Source organism: Mustela nivalis (assembly GCF_964662115.1).
Source record: "Mustela nivalis genome assembly, chromosome: 2".
NCBI lineage: Eukaryota > Metazoa > Chordata > Mammalia > Carnivora > Mustelidae > Mustela > Mustela nivalis.
Genome location: NC_139021.1, coordinates 33934588 through 33953834, shown reverse-complemented (window position 1 = coordinate 33953834; position 19247 = coordinate 33934588). Strand labels below are relative to the sequence as shown.

The following is a 19247-nucleotide window of genomic DNA, read 5'->3' as shown; positions in this document are numbered from 1 at the left end:
CCCCCAGAGCCCTGAGATGCCCTGCACCCAATCTCTCTGGCTTAAGCTTTTTGAAGGCTTTTTGGGCAGGTTCCTATTTCCCAGTACAAGAATGAGTGTGTCCCCGGAGTAAAACTGAATCCCACTACTGAACTCACTTTAACCAACACTGAGGGATTAGGATTATGAGTTTGCCAGGGAAGGACGCAGAGTGAGAAACACTCCCCCTCTGCACCAAGACCAGGCTCTCTACCTTCCCTTGCCTTCTTCTGTGTACCCCACCCCCGCACCCCTCCCCGTTAAAAAGGCATCCATGCTCTTCTTCCCTACCTCTACCGCCCAAGGCTCTCAACCTCGAATAATTCATGTTTCTTGAGGACTCACTAAGTACTAGGCGCTCTGCTAAGCGTGTTGAATCATTTCCCCTTGCATGTTCAGAGCAGCCACGCGCGGTTGGCACTATGAGCCCCCATTCTAAAGACACAGTAATTGAAGCCGGCATAGCTACTCACAGACGACTGTGTGTGCCAGGGCTGGGCTCCAAACCGGGGCTGCTTGAGTCCACACCTGTGTCATGACCAAACAGTCTCTGATGTCCCCCAGGAAGTGAAAGACTCATTGCACCCCAAGATGCAATTAATTAATGGACCCGAAAACCGAGCTCCCTCCTTGTCCATATACCTCACTCCAGTGCAACTGCCGCTCATGACCGTTGCTCTGTGTAGAAACTTCTCCAGGGCAGGTGTTCCATATTGTCCAAGGCTTAGCAGGGTGCCTGGTGCACAGAGCGTAAGAAATGTTGACTAATGTTGAGTAAATGTCGAATGGATGAATAAAGATCAAATAGGCAAGGAACAATATACTGGACAGACTACAGCAATACTGGAAGAGGGATCTGGACAACAATAGAACAACAAGTTTGGAGCAGGGAGTGGTCACGCCTGGGTGGGGAGTCAGGAAAGCTTTCTGAGGCAGGAGGAGGTGGCATGTGGTTTGAACCTTGGGCCTGGTTGGGTGTAAGCGTGTGGCATAGGGAGGAGGGTAAAAGGAGTCAGCCAGGCCTGGGAGCTTAAATGGCGGGTGTGCTAAGCTGTGGATTAGGGGGAAGTAACCACATGCTGCGGAGTGTGGGAGGACAGGATAAGTGGAATCTGACGGCATTCCCCCCAAAAGATGCGGAAATCCTAACCCCCAGTACTTGGGAGAGTGAGCTTGTCTGGAAACAGGGTCTTTGTAGATGACCGAGTTAATGAGGTCTTTAGGGTGGGCTCTGATCCAATAAGACAAATGTCCTTATGAAAAGGGGAAACACGGGCTGAGAAAGACCTGCACACAGCATGCGAAGAGGAAGGTAGAGATTGGAATGATTGTTTCTGCAAGCCAAAGAACACCAGTGGTTGCCAGCAAACCACCGGAAGGTAGGTGGACAGGCACGGAACAGGGGGTGCCTGGGGGCCTCGGTCAGTTGAGGATCAGACTCTTGGTTTCCTCTCAGGTCACCATTTCCCAGTCGTGGGCTTTGTGCTCAGTGTAGACTCTGCTCCAGACTCTCTCTCCCTCCCCTTCTCCCCTCACCCCTCTCTGGAGCAGTTGCTAGCCCTCAATCTCTCTCTCTCTTCCTCTCTCTCTCTCAAATAAATAAAATCTTTAAAGAAAGAAAAGGCCTGGAACAGATTCTCCCTCACAGCTCCTAGAAGGAAGCATCCCGTCCACACCTCGATCTTGGACTTCTGGTCTCTAGAACTGGGAGAACACTTGAAACCACTTGGTGGTACTTTGCTGCGGCAGCCCCAGAAAACTAGTACCGCTTGGGACGCTCTCCACAGGCCAGGGACTCGGCCCTTGCCAGCCAACAGGAATTTAGCGTCGGCTTCCGGGCAGGAAGGATCCCAGTCATGTATCTTCCTCTTTGCTACCCAACAAAAGTAGAGGATCCTCAGAGTGGGAAGCTCATGGTAGGCCCTTGAAATAGAGTCAGGTTGAAGGAAACTGTCCTGCCCATGTTATTGGATTGCAAGGCCTGGGCCCAGCTACCCCCACCTTACTGAGCTAAGGGGCAGGGGCGGCGGTGAGCAGTGCGCAGCCCAAGTTTGGGCTCTCTGTGATCCGATTTTGGAGGGAGGAAGGGTGTGTGGCCACCAGGACACAGCTCCAGACCACCTCAGGGCTCTGCTGGGTGTGGGGTGGCTTTACCAGCTTAGGCAGTTTGGGTTCCAAACTATAAAATACAATTCTAGGGGCGCCTGGGTGGTTCAGTGGGTAAAAGCTTCTGCCTTGGGCTCAGGTCATGACCCCAGGGTCCTGGGATCGAGTTCCACATTGGGCTCTCTGCTCAGCAGGGATCCTGCTTCCCTCTCTCTCTCTGCCTGCCTCTCTGCCTACTTGTGATCTCTGCCTGTCAAATAAATAAATAAAATCTTTTAAAAAATAAAAAATAATAATAAAATACAATTCTAACTTGTGCAAAAAAGAGGAATTTATGGGCACCTGTAATCAGTGTGAATAAAGGTTGAGTCCATGGCGGTGAATTGTCAATGATGGAAGGTAAGTCAGGAAAGTGACATACACTAAAAGAACTCCTGAGCAAAATGCCAGGAGGCAGGAATTGGTCCCATCTGGCTGGGGGACCCAGAGCCACATCCTGAAGGACGTTCACAATTAAGAGGGAATGGCTGTGCTCAGGAAGGACAGGGCCAGGCACTCTGGGGAGCAGGGTGGGCACTCTGGAGGTGGCCCGTGATTGGCAGCTTGGGTAGAAGGGACTAGTTCCTCAAAGGAAAAGAAGAGGGGCCATTCCCCAGCACGTGGTGGAAAAGCAAGGCAGGCCAACAACTGTCTGGACAGGAGGAACAACAGACACGTGCGCAGAGAAGAGGAGGAACTGAACTTAGAAAGAAAAGAGTTGGAATGAATCATGGATGAGACAGGGAGGACACGCCCCTCCCTGGCCAGAGCCCAGTGCGAGAGCAAGAGTAGCAGACACCTATTGGTTCATGGACCCGGAAGCCACACCCCACACCCCTTCCCTCCTGAGACCTTTCTCAGCTCCTTCCCCAACCCCACCCGCATCTCTGTGGTTTCTATGGAAGCCATTCTCCCATCCTGTCCTAGTGGATCATCTGGGGGTGGCACCGGACCCACCTTGGGCCAACCATGTATATTCCCAGCCCTCCGTGCAAAACTCTTGCCTAGTAGATCCGAGTTTGAATTGCGTTTCTAGTCCTTGAGGTGACCTAAACTTAGGGTCCTAGCTAATGCACAGTTCCTGCCCCTGGGGTGCTTACAAAGCAAGAGAGACCATTACAAATATTGCTAGAATTGAAGGTGAATATACTTAACCCATATTCGGTTGATCCCCTAAGTGAGCACACAAATACACAGGTAAATCCTTACAAGTCATATTCATACATTCCCGTACAGAAGTACTGGAATCACGGATGAAGACTGGAAGAGGAAGAGAGGCATTGCAGGGGAGAGAGCAGCTGGAGCAAAGAGTTTGCTGGAGCAAACTTCACAGCTGGGGAGAATTTAGGCCAGCATGGCAGGAGTGCAGGGTTCATGACGGCCAGCGGCTGAAGGCAAGAGCATGTTGAACCTCACATGAGCCTCGCAGGTGAGGTTCAACAGCGTGGACTCCATTCTTAGATGTGGGGAGACAAGAGAGCTAGGGTGAGAGCTGTGTTTTATGAACAGCACACGGTGGTGATATGGAGACGTGAACACCGTTGGGGAACCTGGTGCCCGGACCTCCTCCTCTGTTGGGTGGGCAGAAAGAGAATGCAGAGCTCATGTAAGCACAGGGGGTGAATGATCTCGACAGCTGTCAACCCCCACGGTGTCTGGGAGACTTGCAGGTCAGAGCCAGCAGTTTCCAAACTGGGACATCAGTCCAAAGGGCTGATGGGAGTGGGTTGACCCAGAGTGGAGACCCAAAGGGGAGGCTGGTTGGAAGGGGAGTAGAGGTTGGAAGGAAGGGGAAAGCCAAAGGCAAGGCGTGGCAGAGCTGGCGAATAGGAAGTGAGCAGAAGCAATTCTGGAGTTAGCCCGGACTCCCACAGGCTCTCCATCACAGAGAGAACTTGAAGGAGCCCACTCGCCCCCCTCCGCAGGTCCCTTTAAAGGGGCCTCAGTGCACGGGAGCAGAGCAAACAGCCACGGGAGCTCTTTTCATAGTTGAGGCAAGAGTTGGTAGGGATCTAGGGCAGTGGTGGTGGGGATTCAGGGGAGGAGAGAGCCCAGAAGCACTTTCAATTTAAATTTTAATAGAAAATGCATGCTCGTGGTTAAAAATAAAAAATATTAAAAAAGCATTCAGTACAAACTCTGTTCCTATCCTTGTCCTTCAATCCCCTGATAACTGACCTTTAGCTACATAATAGAGTCCAGAGGATTTTTCCCTAATTTATCTACTTATTCTTCAATGAATATTTGTATTATTTCCAATTTTTCCTGTTACAGATTATGCCTTAATAAGCACCCTGGAACAAAGGTATTAGATTATATGAGCAAAAAAATATGCAAGATATATTTCTAGCAACAGTAAAATGGTATGGATATTTTTGGTATGGTAGATATTGCCTAATTCTGCTCCCAAAAAGATATACTGACTTGCAGTATATCCTTGCAACAATGGTATATGAAAGGGCCTATTTTCTTACCAACACTGGACATCACTGTGTCACTGTGATATTTCATTGTTTTTGTTGTTGTTGTTGATGTTCTAATCTGTCTTCCCTTGACTGTCAGGCTGATCATCTCTTCATCTGTTTGTTGGGCATTTCTTTTTTTTCTTTTGCAAATTATCCATGCATATTGCTATCCACTTTTCTATATAGCTGTCTTTTTTATCAAATTCTACATGCCCTTCTCATGTAAAAAATTAGCACCTTTGACTGCCAAATATATTACTGATATTTTTTCCCAATTTGTTGCTCCCCCCTCCCATGTGTGTGTGTCTTTTTTTATTACTTAGGAATTTAATTCTTCAGGGAAACCTATTTATTGATCACTTCAAAATACAATGCTCACCCAGAGTTTCTTCTAACACTTTAATACTTTCATAATTCACACTTAAACTTTGATTCATTTGTAATTTAGGTGATGCTTGGAATGAGGTAGGAATAAAAGTTTATTTACTCAAATGGCTATCTAGAGTTATCCTAATAGCATCAAGTGAACTGTCCATTTTTCTCATTTGGTTTCAAATACCAGCTTTTTCATACACTCCATTTCACAAATAAGAAACAGAATCTCAAAGAGGTTAAGTAACTAGTTTGAGGTTGCACAGTGAGCGAGTGACTGAGCCCAAGTCTGAAAAACCAAAGTCTATACTGCTTTCAATACAACCTGCCTCCCACAAGGAGGGCAAGGAAAAATTAGCAAGATTCAAGGGCTGGCTGGAGGGAAAGCAGGAGGCTGTGTCAAAAGTGAGCCTGCTAATCAGGCCACTAGAAGTCAGGAAAGCTTGTCTTTTAAGACAGTTTTAAGAGAAAAGGTGCATATTGTAGAGATAAATACAGTTTAGGATACATCAGAGTAGTTAGTAGCCAAGTAGAGGAGTACCTTGGTGGAAATTTCCAGAATTCGACTTTGGAAGAAGTGACAGAGCATGAGGAGTAAGAGAGGGAGGGGTTAAGGCTGATTTCCAGGTTTCTGGCTTGAGCATCTTGGGGGCTGGAACTGCTGTCTCCCTCCCATGACGGGTGAATCAGAGGAGAGACAGGCTGGCAGGGGTGCATTAGGGAGTTCACTTTGGGGCCCATCAAGCTTCCCATTCAGCAGTTAGATGCTCAGGCCGGGAGGTCAGCATAGGCTCTTTACCAGGGGACGGTAAAGGGGGGTAGGCCAAAAGGGAAGGAGGGAACCACAAAGACAGTAGATAGGAAGTAGAAAAGGGAGCTTTAACTGCCATAGGCTAGAGCAGGGAGACTCAGACTCCTCATGAAATAGCCCAAAATGTAGGTACCAATAGGTAAGGGCTTTAGGGGAAGGAAGGAAATCCAGAAGCTGACCCACCATAAGATGGCCCATCTTTGTTGTAAAGCTCTTCTTGTCACACTCCTGGAGGCTAGTGGAGTTCATCACGCTGTCTGAAGGAGAAAAAAGACAGCTGCCACGTTGCCTACTCATTTCTTGTATGGGGGTGGGGACAGGCAATCCCAGACAGATCACATACCAGTCATGGTGGTACAGACCCTGTGGACAGGAGCCAGAGGAGAAAGATGTTGCTGAGGCTTGGAGTGATCATGTGTAGCCTCCAGAAGGCTGATCCTTGATGGGTGGGTAGGATTCGAAGCCCTATGAGCAAGTTCAATGAGGTGAAGTGAGGCCCACCTAGGATACCTTGGAAACTCAGGCCAAATTCAGGTCTGATGGGGTTAGGAAAGAGGGATCTGGGGAGGCTTTTCAGCCAAGGACTAACACTGAGAAGATGGCATTCTAAGAAACATTGTCAATGCCAGACAGGAGAGGCAGGAAGCTGGGAGACACAGGGGTGGCTTTTAGGGGGATGTTTATTTAAGAAATATGTCCTGGGAACCAAGTAGACCCCAGGTAGGAGGTGTAGACACAGAGATAAAGAGAAGAACAAAGATCTGGGAGAAGGATCTAGAAAGTCTTCCTAAAGGAGTTGGGTTTTGAAGGATAAATACAAACTTACCAGTTAAATTCTCCACTGCTGGGAAATGCCTTAACTTATCTTTAGGAAGCTATATGAAAAAGTCAAGTGATACAGAGGGATACGAAGTAAAATACCTCTCCAACATAGTTTGGCCCTCAGTGCCCCGCTTCTGGAAAAGGCAGCCACTGCCATTAGCTTCTAGCACAGAGTGGTGGCGGAATACATACATGTTGCCTGCATTTCAGTCATAGCCTCACTACTGGCAAGCTAGTCAGTTTGGGCCAACGGTTTAACTTTCTGCCTTAGTCTCAACACATGAAGAGGGTGATGAGAATAGGACCTACCTTCAGGGTTGTGGGAAGAATTAAATGAGTTACGGATGTATAAAGAGTTTGCAACAGTGCCTGGAACATAAGGTGTGTACAGTACACATCCGCTTAATGTTCCTAGTATGCTCCAAGCGTAGAATGTGGTTGTGTGTGATCACTTGGTACCGATAAGGATGAAATAAGATGACATATATCAAACGCTTAGTAAATGATCCAGAAAAAAAAAGTGTTCAAAAAGGGCCAGTTGCTGCTGTTGTTGTCCTCATTCATGTGGCCAAATGGCCAATGAGAGCAAAAGGCCAGAGCCTTTACCTAGGAGGATTGCCTGCATGCAAGTGTTGAACAAGGGAACGTGTGAACGCATGAATGAATCCTTCGCCTTCTATCACAAGATGAGCTAGATCCATCTAGATCAGCTCCATGCTGCTTGTCCTGATTTTAAGGAAAAGAAAAGTACAAAAGAAGGAAGAGGAAGTTTCTCTCTTTGTACCAGCGCATCTCACCATTCTCTACGTCCTACGTGTCCCCTCTGCCATGGATGCCGAGAGCCTGATAGTTACAGATCCCAGAATCCTTTGCTGTTAGGGACCTAGGTTCAAATGCAGTCATGAGAGGTGCCTATGCAAGATATGAAAGGAGGAACAGAAGAATTGAGAATTGGAGAACATAATTGGAGAACAGAAGAACATGAGAATTTGGAGTGGCCTTTAGGAATGTGCCTGAAAATCCCCTGCTGTGGTCTTTAGAGACCTATGATCATTACCGCCATCTCCACAGTCCCTGCTGGCAGCCGACCCGACAGCTTGGGCTGGTTTGTCATTACTTTTGCTCCTCTGGCCTTTGCAGCCATCGCATAACCTCTTAAATCCATGTCTTAAACTCCTGTCTGCTTGAAATACCCAGAATGGTGTCCTCTTCCTGGCTGAACCATATACTAAACACTTTTTTCCCCCCCAGGGAAGAGAAACCGCTAGAAATCCACCGTCAGACTTTTACTCACATCTGATTGGCTGGAGCTCATCAAGTCCATTGACGAAGATAAATGGGATTACCGTAACAGCTTTACCCCAGTCAGGATCCATGCTCCCACCGCCTTCCAGGGTTGTGCACATCCCTGCCTCATTCTTGAACAAAGAGGGAAATGGCCATTGTGCTGGTACCTACAGTTTCTGGTTTGGAGGCTCCCTAATAAGACAAGTTGGCCTGGGGTGGGGTTGGTCTTCCAAGTCTGGCTGATGGTAGAAATGAAGGTCTAGAGACCTAACCTTCATGATCAAGCTGAGAACCCATCAGAAGAGAATTGGCTGTGTTTGGACTGATTTGAGGGTAACAAACGTATTTTCTTCTCTGCCGAGGCGGGGCATTCTCGGGACATACTAAAAAACAAAAGCACAGCAAAGTAAAGCAGGAAGAAAAATTATTTGTATTTATCTATTGGAAGAATAAATAACGTGTCTCTCACAGCCATCCTATGTTTTAATAAAATCACAGTAATTACTTTCACAGCACTTACAGTATGCCAAGCATGCTTCCCAAGTGACTCTGAGTCATGTTACCCTCCCAATAATATGAGGCAGGTGTCATAATTATTCCCCTTTACGGCGAGGATGCGGAGGCTGAGATGTGAAGCCCCGCAGTCTGGGTCAGAGGTCAGATTCAGGGTGAATGAATGAATGAGTGAATGAATGAATCCATCCTCTTGTAGGAGCTAGATGTGAGTTATACTGCTTCTCAAATGTTCACAGCTGCTGCGCCGTTAACAAACTATTAGTGCGTTACTGAATTCGGCATGGCCTGTCGTCATTATGTGTTCTGCTCATCAATACATGCTAAAAACCAATCACGGGTAAAGCCATGGCCTTCCCTCATGTTTGTATTTGCTCGCCGTTGCTGCTGTAACAAATTACAAGTTTAGTGGCTCTGACCAACATACATTTGCTCTTTTACAGTTCTGGAAGTCAGAAGTCTAGAATCAACACGGCTGCATTCCTCCCGGGGGAATCTGTTTCCTCGACTTTGCCAGCTTCCAGAGGTCGTCGGCGTTCCTTGGCTCTCGGCCTGTTCTTCCATTTTCAAAGCCAGGAGGGTAGCATCTTCCCTCCTCTCTGACCTCTTGCCTCCCCCTTACAAGAATCTTTGTGATTACATTGGGCCTGCCCGGTAATCCAGGGAAACCTTCCCACCTCGGAGTCCCTGACTGAATCAGACCTGCAAAGTCGGCGTCACCTTGTAAGATTACACATTCCCAGGTTCCAGAGATCTGGACATGGCAGTCTTCGAGCGGGCAATATTCAGATTCCCACGATGGTGTGAAAAAATCCTACCCCTGGGAAAGGTAGAAGAGGGCCCTACGTACATGAGTCCATCACATGGATAAGGAGGCCGTTGAGGTCCTCTCCAGAAGGCCCAGGCCCTTCTGTAATTCATGCCTGCACCTGACCAGTGGGCCCAGCTGGGCTCCTGGGTCCTGAGGAGAAAAGGGGAGAGACCCCTGAGGGGCAAAGCAGCCAGTCTCCCAAGAGCGCCCCTGCTCTTGGCTCTACACAGCCAGCTTTGAGGGGCCTTTCCAGGGGAACTTTGCTTTTCCAGAAGAAAACGAACAGAGGCACAACAGTCCCGAAACATTAAGAATGAAGTAAGGGCTCTGAAGATATCCAGACATCCAGAGCTTTCCACCCCTCACACAGGGTCCGCTCCCTCAGACTTCAGCAGCCAGGTGATTCCTGGTGTGGTTCCAGGAGAGGGGGGCAGAAAGCAGGAGAGGCTGCACTGTGTCCTCCTTGGGGCTTGGAGACCGGCTACAGTGGTCTGAGATACCATACGTTCAACAGGGTCCAGTCACATGGGGAGGGAGTGGGGGTGCTGCTCCCTGGCCTCTGAGGGGGCTCAGGCTTCTGCTCAGCCTTCTGCAGAGCCGTGGCTCAGGCTGTGGCTTCTCCTCCTCCCTGTCATCCCTGACAACAGATATTATACACAGTTTTTTTTTTTTTCCCGGAGGCCCTCAGAGTGGGAGTGAGGCAGTGGGTCCGTGGGGGCGGTTGCGGAGGTCAGGGAGGTCGCTACCCACAGGCATCACTTTGGCTTCCTGCCCTCTGCAGCTTCCGGCCTATCTGAGGAAATGAGGTGTGAACACAGAGTGACCACTGCAGGTCGGCCACACCACCAGAGTGTCGCCTGGCTTTCAGGAACGCTCACTTGTATGTTGGAATTACAGAAGAGCCATTAAGTCTCTTGCTCTCTCCAGAGCTTGTTCCCAAACCCCCCAGCAAATCTGAACCTGCAGGAGCAGGCCCAAGAAAACTCTTCTCCAGCGGCTTCCTGTCCTGCCAGCTGAAACAGGGAGTGCCCTGCTGTGCCCCTCTTCCTGGAGGTAGTGCTGAGCTGTTCACGCCTGCCAGGAAGTTGCCCCTCCAGCGTGCTGAGGAAGCCACCTCTGTCAAACCCCTGTTCAGGGTTGAGTGTCGCCTGCAAGCCCCTCTGGGCCACTGCCCCACAGCTACAGGCCACACACACTTTAGTTTCAGAGCAACCTTCTCTGTTCCTGACCACGACAGCCTGGAGCCTGGGTCCAGGGGACAGGGATAGCAGGGATCTGCCACTGTGACTTTGGTCCCCTTCACCCACAGCTGTCAGCTGGGCATGTCTGTCCCTGTCCCTTGTGAGTCTGAGTTTGGCTGATCAGACAAAGCAGAGGCCTAGGGCATGCAGACCTGTGCCTGGGAACTCAGTCAGGGGTGAGCAGGGTTACAGAAAACATGCGAGAAAAGAGAACACTGAGCGAGTGAACAGAGGCCTCCATTCCTCACGACGGTGGGCAGGGGCGGCCTCAGCCTTGAGCCTGAAGGCCAAAGCCATAAGGCCACACCCTGGCTTACCTTCCTGAGTAAGGAATCCTGCTGTATGAGGGCAGAACGCGCCTGAAGGTGACAAAGACCAACCCTGCCGTCTAATAGATGAAGAGACTAGGGCCCAGAGATGCTGAATGACATGCCCAAAATCAGAGAAGGGGGGCAAACCTAGGATTAGAACCTGGGACCTACGAAGGCAACAGCAGTACCACTGGCCTTCAACCTCCATCCCCAACACGCCTACACACGTAGGCTGCAGATGACCCTTCTGTGACTTCCACACGCTGACGAGAATGCCTTGGACCCAAGTACATTTACATACAAATGTGGACGCAAGGGGTGCCTGGGACCCACTCCATGATTAGAGCAGCCCAGCTGTGTACCAAACACGGGGCCGAGCCCCGCCTGCGTTAGTTCACATAATCCTTGCGGCCTCAGTAGAGAAAGGAGGATTCCCAGCTTACACAGGAGGAGCCTGAGCTTGGCAAGATCCCTCACTCACCCAAGTTACTTGGCTAGAAAGAGGCAGAGTCAAGGTTTTTGCCCAAGTCTGCTGACTCCAAACCCATGCTCTTAGTTATTCCAGGATCTGCCCACACAGAGACAGGATCTGTTTCTATCACTCCCACTAAAAGCCTCGAATAGGCTCTGGGATTCTCCCCTGGACCCTCTCTTCAGGCAGCAGTCATAGTTTTTGGAAGCAGGGAAGGTCAACAGTTGTAAAGTTTGATGAATATCAATCCAGACACAAACATGTAAGAAGCCCATGGACCCCCATGGGGGCCATGCCTCAAGTTTACCTGAACCCCGACAGCACAGTGGCCTGAAGGAAGGGTGAGGGCAGGCCTGGCCCGGGGTTGGAGCAAGACCAACCTTGCAATACATACCAACATATACGGTCGGTCTATATATCTTTCAAATCTACCATCCTGTGTGTATCTTGCCCTTTAAAAAACAAAACATGTTTTTTAAGAAGTTACCCAAATATATTCAGAAGGGGTTATGACCTCAAACCGACCCACAACGCAGGCTTTTTGTAGCACAAGCCCTTGGGACACCTGCCAGCCTCCAGAACCAGCCAAGCGCTTCGTGCTTTGGGGATTTATTGTGATAAATAATAACCTGTCACCGCCTTGGCTGAGCGGTACAAGAAGGTTCTCGCATCTCCTGGCCCAGTTCACACTTTGACTAGCCCGAAAGTTCCACTTAGCGGAGGCCGGGTATCCTGGCCTCCTCCTTACTCAACCAGAAAGACGGGTAGAGATCGGGGAGATAGGGTGGCCATGAACCACTACTCACCCCACCCCCCCAGCACGTCATCCCCTGTTACTCTCTTCAGAGCACTTAACACTACATGAGTCGACCCCCTTCGGGTATCTGTCCCCTACTAATCGCATCTCTGCCCAGTGAGCGAGCACCATGGGGTCGGGGACTAGGTCCTGTTCTGAGCACCTAGAATAGTGCCTGGCACACAGCGGGCCTGTTTTGAATAAATGACCACATAGACCTGTCGACTGTCAGAGGAGAACTGTGTCCCTGCCTTACACACCTGAACTGAGAGATGAGATGATCCAGGAGGCACTGAAGGCTCTTCTGAAGGAAAATTACTGTGCCTCGTACAACGTCCTGAACGTAGGAGCTTATGGACTGGCCCTTTGGCCTCGGCATTCGCCTCTCAGTTTTGCTTGCTCCCCCACCTTGCCTCCTAGCATGCCCCAAGCCCAGCAGAGCACCCCCAGCCCTCCTGGAGATCAGAGGCGGCAGCAGAGGGGAGGCTGGGAGAGAGGGAGGGCCTCCTGGGAGCTGTTATCTGTCCCTGCCTTTACCCTCTACGAGGGCCTCTGTGGTTCTAAGTCTCCCATGAGATGACGTGCACAAGGGCAGATTCCCAGCAAATCCCCACCGACTTGAGCTTCCCTTCTTTTTTGGTCTTCCCAGAAGTCCCCTCGTCCCTCTAATTCAGTTGCCCAGATGGTGGCAAGCACAAATCCTTCCTAGAGGCTAAGTAACTGAGTAAGATGACCGAGTCAGAGAGGAACTGGAACCAACATCCTGAGAGACTGTATTTTCTGCTCGCTCCTCCGTAAGCCAGCTTCACATCCGGTTTCCTACAGGCACAGAGACCCGGGCAGGGCCTGGCTGCAGCCCAGGTGAACTCCCCGGAAGGAGGGGGCCTGGTTTCCAAATCAGAGGGAAGAAGTCTGTAAACAGGCCGAGTAGGCCAGAGGGCAGGGAGAGGAACCGCACTGACGCTACCCTTTCCAAGTGTGGGAACAGGACAGTTCGGCCACGGATGGTGGGCGCCGGGGCCCGGCACGGCTGGGAGAAAACACTTCTTACTGGCATTTCCTGGCACACCTGAGTGGCTTGATAATTTTTTGCTCCTGAGACATGTGGGTGCTTGGGAACATTTTAACCCAGAGGCAAGTAAGGGAAGGTTTTGTGTGGATCGAGTCTCTTCCAGCTGAAGTGACAGAAAATTCAGCTCAAGTACAAGTAATAATACATAATGTTGTATAGCATTTACTGGGCATCAAGCTTTATCTTAAGTCCACCTTAAACGCTATCCCTTTCAGCAGTTCTCTTCTTGTCCCCATCTGACATTAGTCACCGAGGAACCTGCTCAAGATCACACAATGTGGCAAGCCAGGATTAAGCCTCAGAGATGTCGTTCCTCCTCACCACTACCCTTTCCTGCCTCTTGAGACTGAACAGGAAGAGAGGAGGTTTGTGTGCGCGCACGTCCCCTGGCCCACAGAGGCAGGATGCAGGTGGGCTTGGAGGACAGGTGACAGGAACAAGGTTGGCTCGGAACTCCCCTTCTCGGACTTGAGTTCCTGTTTTCCTGTAGGCCAGACTGATTCTCATCTACTGCAAATTGACTTCCTCCACCTGTAAAGGGGAACACGGCTCCTGGCAGCCCAGAGCTCCATTCAGCGCCCCCAAGAAAAACAAACTGCCCTCTCCCTGTGCTCCCAATTTGGAAACTTCCAGAAGAGGGTTCTGACTGGCCAGTCAACAGAGACCAAGGAGCGGGGGTTCTCGAAGAAGATGGGAGTTTCTCTTCTAATTCTTAGTCAGAGCTGTGGGAGGAGCCAGTTCCAAGGAGAAGCGTATAGAGAACTTTCTGGACCCATGTGCCCTCTGGGTACAACTGATGAGTGGAAAAACTTTCTGAATCCAGGTCTGCAGAATGTTGTGGGCCAGAATCCTGGGGGGCTGACTGGGCAGCAGGGTCAGGGCAGAGAGGAAATAAGAGGAGTTAGTTGCTCTTTTTGAAAGGAAATGAGGGTAAGCAGAGAAGGGAAGAAGTCAAGAACGGACACTGGCATGATGGACAGCTGTCCTTGAGACAGGCTGGGAGCCAACCAGTGAGTATGAAGGACAAATGCTCTTGGGTGGCATTACTTGAATGGTTTTGAGCATTAAATCTCACGGACTTGTAGAGACCAAATGAAACAACCTAGTTATTTACTTTGTACTGAGCCTGGCCCAGAGAAAGGGCTCAGCAAATGTTAGCTCTGGATACAGCTTGTAGCCTCCACCAAGTCCGCTGTCTCATTACGGGTATTAAAACTACTATACAGCCTTAGAGCAACTATGTTTTATGCTGATCGTGGTTCTTAACAACTAAAGATATTTGGTGAGAGTTATCTAGACAGAAGACTCAAAGCAGACCCGTTAGGGATAGACATGTACACAGAAACATGTCTTATTAATTTGTTTCTTGTTATTTTCTGTTGGGGAAATCCAAATATCTTCTTTAGCTGACATGGAAGTGAGCCTTCGCAGGCTGCTGGGGTGAACGGAATGAACCCCTCTGATAGTTATCCCTGGAAAAACAAACTCCAAATTGATATTTTCCTTCGTGTCACTCTACCAACAAATGCATTTGCTCCTCCCATGTGCCCTGTCCTAGAGAGGTGACAGGGGATGTGGAGTGGGGGGAAGGAGCCTTTCCAGAGTTCTTGAACTGCAGGGCCCTGAAATATTGCATGGGAACCCCAATCCCAGAGGGCCCAAGTCACCAGGTAAACCCTCTAAAGTGTCCTGATGGCTTCAGGATAAACACCTACAGTAGCCAGGTGGTTCCCAGCTGTTGAAGAGGAACCTGTGGATTTTCAGAGCAGACAACCCAGCCAGAGAACTGCCAGTTTTAACTGCGCTTGTGACAGTGAAGCAAGAGGCCTACAAACATATTGCTTAACACCCATCCATCAGCGCGCAGCCAGTCCAGAGGCCTGGGCCTGCCTTCTCCCAGAACTTGACATCTCTATTTGGGCCGTCTCATCACAAAAGGTTCCCATCCAGACAAAGTTCCCCAGGAAGCAAGAGGCATCGGGCTGGCAGTCACACTGCCCACTAGGGTAAAGGCCACCAGGACTGGCATAGAGCCATGCAGGGCTGTGGAGAGCCAGACGGAGGCTGGGAGGGAGCTGGGGCGTCCTCAGCCTGCAGGTCCCCTCTCTGCTTCTCCCTGCTCCTGGCACATAGAAGTATGTGCTCTGGATGCCATCGGCCTGAGGCACCGGAGCCAGGCCATCGGTGCTCCAGGCCAGTGCAGACTGGGACATGATCACTCCCCCCCCCCCCCCCCGTGGGAAGCTGCCTCTCCCATGACTCCGGATCTGTTGGGTGGCTCTCAGACTCCCCGGGGCCTCAAAGCCCCCTAGGGGGAAGGAGGGAGGGGGAAGCGGAGAGGAGGCTTGTGAAGAAGGCAGATTCTCCAGTTCAGCCCCAGACCTTCAGCCTCTGTGAATGACGCTCCGCACTTGAGAAACATACCTGTGTCAGAATCACATACGGCCAGAGAGCCCAGCAGAACTGGCCCCCGGACAGCGCTTTCAAAAATGACTGTGCCATCATGTATAAATTGGAAGCTTTTGTGTAAAATCTCATTTCCATTCTGCATGAGGCCCGACCCAGGTCTACATAACCACTTAGCAGTGAAAAAACAAACAAAAAAACAGCGCCAGGCAGCCTCTTGCCTCCTCCCTCCTGCCCCTTCCCAACATTCACCTTAGCACCCCACCCCCAGTATACACACAGATGATTGTGCACTCACATTAGGTCTCTCCCCTCTGCAGCCTCTGTTCCATCCTGCCGGCGGTACCAGGGGTAGAGGAAGCCCAGAGAGCTAGCGTTTCTCCTTCCCCGGCTACAACCAAGTGATCATAACATCTTCGCTGCCTCGTGGAGTTCTATCTCCTGACTCCGTTCTCCTGTGTCGTCTCCCTGCTCAGATGGAAGTTCCACAAAAGCAGAGCCTTGGTCTGGTGTGCTCTCTGTACTGTCCCCAGCACTTAGCACAGCGGCTGGCACACACGAGAGGATCAGAAACACCTACCAGCAAATCAAAACCTCAATGAGATACACTTCACACCCATGGGCATGGCTCTTGCTAAAAAATAGAAACTAACAAGTGTTGGCAAGGATGTGAAGAAACTGGAACCCTCGTCCATTGTTGATGGGAACACGAACCAGGGGAGCCACTGTGGGAAACAGTCTAGCAGTGCCTCAGAAAGTTAAACACAGAGTTACCATATAACCTAGCAATTCCACTTGTAGGCATATGTCCTAGAGAACTGAATGCAGGTGTTTAGACAAAAACTTGGACACAGATGCTCATAGCAGTATTCGCAATAACCAAAAGGTATAAGCAACCCAAATGTCCATCAAGTGATTAATGGGTAAGCAAAATGTGGTACAGCCATACAACAGAATATTATTCAGCCACAAAAAGGGCTGAGGTACAGATACATGCTAGGACACGGGTGAACATGATAGGCTAAAGAAGCCAGACTCAGGGCCACCAGGGTGGCTCGGCTGGATGAGCATCCGACCCGGGTTGGTTTCGGTGCAGGTTGTGATCACGGGGTCGTGAGATAAAGCCCCAACTTGGGCTCCACGATCAGCTAGGAATCTGCTTGGGATTCTCTCTCTCTCTCTCTCAAAAAATTATAAATAAGTAAAAAAAATTTTTTTAAAAAGCCAGACAAAAAAGGCCACACATTGTGTGATTCCATTTATGTAAAATATCCAGAATAGGCAAATCCTTAGAGACGGGAAGTAAATCAATGGTTGCCAGCAGCTGGGAGGAGACGGAATGAAGAGTAACTATGTACGGATGGGGGGGGGTCCCTTTGGAGGGATGAAAATGTTCTGGAACTAGACAGTAATGACGGTTGTACAACATTGTGAATATATCAAATGCCACTGAATTGTACACTTTTAAACGGTTACGATGGTAAATTTTACGTTACATGTGTCTTACCACAATAAACAAAAATGAAGCAAGGAAGGAATCAGCCATGGCCGTGGTATTACAGCGCTGCCCCCTCCCCCCCAGGCAGACAACTCAGTCCTGGGCTGAGCCTCACTGAATATTCAGGCCAGAAGGGGAGCAAGGAGACCTATGATTTCAATGCAGAGGGAAAGCAAATGACCCAGGTGGAGAGAGGGTTTTCAGAAACAGTAAGCAGCTTGCGTGGAGGCAAGGGTGGGAGACAACTTGGTGGTTTGGAAAACAGCTGACAGGTTGTTGGGTTGCCTGGAGAGCAAGGGAGAGGAAGGGGTTCCTACAGTGGTGGTCAGGCCAGATTACGGAAGAGCTCAGACACCCAAGCGAGGAGCTCCGACGTTACCCCATAGGCAGCCGGGAGTCGCTGAAGAATTTCAAGAAGGGGAGTTACACAATCAGATTTGCCGTTGGCGTGTCCTTGAACCTAAGGATGTTCCATGAGACCCCAAAAGCAGCTGTGATGCAATCTCCCCTTCACACCCCTTGGACCTTGTTCATTTTTCACTCACACATATATTAAGGGGTTTTCTCATAGGTCAGGTGCCCTGGAAACAGAGACTCTGGGGGAGCAGTTTGTATGTAGGGTGGCCTACTCGGGGGAGGTAGAGTAACACCCAGAGGAGAGTAAAGGAAGCGAGACTGGGTAGAGGCAGAGGCTGAACTGGGGTGCATTCGCAACAGACAACAATCCATCCCACAGAAAGCTCTGAAGGTGGAGTGTCCCAAATAAGGCAAAGGGCCCAGTCTTTGGTCCTCCATGGACTGGACAGTCATTGGATGCAGGCTGCGCTCCAGGAAGAGGCAGAACCTTGAATGTGACATCTCCCTCCCTTCAGCGGGGCAGGGGGGTGGAGTGCACATCCCTGGGATGGACTGTGGGTGGGGTGCCAGGTTCTGAGGGGAATCTGGGCAGGGCCCCAGGACACCCATTGCCAGCCTCCTGGACTCAGAGCTCTTTGCAGCCCTGTGTTCATAGAGCTACAGCCCGTTAGAGAACCAGACCTCAGCAGAGTTTCCCTCAAACGTTCCAGGACATCACCTAAACATCGTTCCTAACTTCCCCTCTTCATGCCTCTCTGTCATCACCAGTTACCACCCCTGGAGCTGCTGAATTCCTCCCTTACCGCACCACCTGGCTGCCTGCCCGGGAACAGAGCTATGTGGTCTTTTCTGGCAAAAAACCCTCCCCTTTGAGACGCACTCCCCTAGAGGAGCCCTCAAGAACTCCTGTGCCTCAGTTTCCAGGGTTAGCTCTTTATTTGGCCTTTGCTGGGTTAGGGAATAAAAGCCTGGGAAGCTGCGGTTCTCAGTCCTGGCTGCCCAGTAGCATCCCGTGGGAAACTAAAAAATAAATAAATAAATAAAACACCGGCTTCTGGCCTCCACCCCAGACCAATGGAATCAGAAACTCAGAGGGCGGGGCCCAGGCACTGGGAGTGCTTTTCCAGTCTCTCCGGTGATTCGGAAATGCTCCCAGGGCTGAGAACCACTGACCTCGATTTTTATTTACAAAGATCAGTCAGGGAGTGTGGAGGACAGAGATGATTCCGGGGAGAGAAGTGAGGGCCTGACCTGGACCAGAGGGGACAGGAAGGGAAAGAAGATAGAGCTCACAGAAGCAGAACGAGCAAGGGCCAGCCAGGTTGAGGCTGAGCAAGGGGTGGGTTGTGGGGGGGCGGGGGCGGGGCGGGTTGGAGGAGTCACCCGAGGGGAGGAGCCACCCGAGGGGAGGAGCCAAGAAATGCCGGTACCTGGGCCCCACCCCCAGGGATCCTGATTTGATTGGTTCAAGTTGCTGAACGTGGCCCTTGTCGGGGCCAGGTGTGTGTCAAAGCCGCCCAGGTGATTCTAATGGCAGACCAGGCTGACAGCCAGAGCTCTGGGCCATGCCACAGCCTCTTGCCTTGGGAACCCCACCAAGCAGGTGTCCCAGGTGTCCAGGTGGCCGCCACCCATTGTTGACAGGGCTTCTTGCCGTCTGGACCCTTGACTGAGGTCTTGAGCAACTCGAGTTTCTATCCAATCTAAACTCGCACCCTGGCACGCCCAGCCTGCCTCCTGGGAGAATGTCTGAGTGGGGTAGCTCTGCAGACGTGGAACTGGACAGCTGTTTAGGACTCTTGTTCCCCCGAGGGCAGGGGGCAGGGAGCTCAGCAGTCTGGGCTGTCTGC

At 50.5% G+C, this 19247-nt stretch overlaps 1 long non-coding RNA gene across 3 annotated transcripts in view; it reads right to left on the bottom strand.

Annotated features, from left to right (window-relative positions):
* The window catches only part of LOC309858968, a 42830-nt gene that overhangs the window by 8735 nt on the left and 14848 nt on the right, over nt 1-19247 (bottom strand). The window contains exon 3 of one of the 3 annotated variants that reach the window (XR_014308462.1): nt 8241-8303. The exons of the other annotated variants lie outside the window; for them this stretch is intronic. This is a non-coding gene — a long non-coding RNA (uncharacterized lncRNA). Of the gene's footprint in view, nt 1-8240; nt 8304-19247 lie in introns of those variants that run through there. 3 annotated transcript variants of the gene reach the window in all.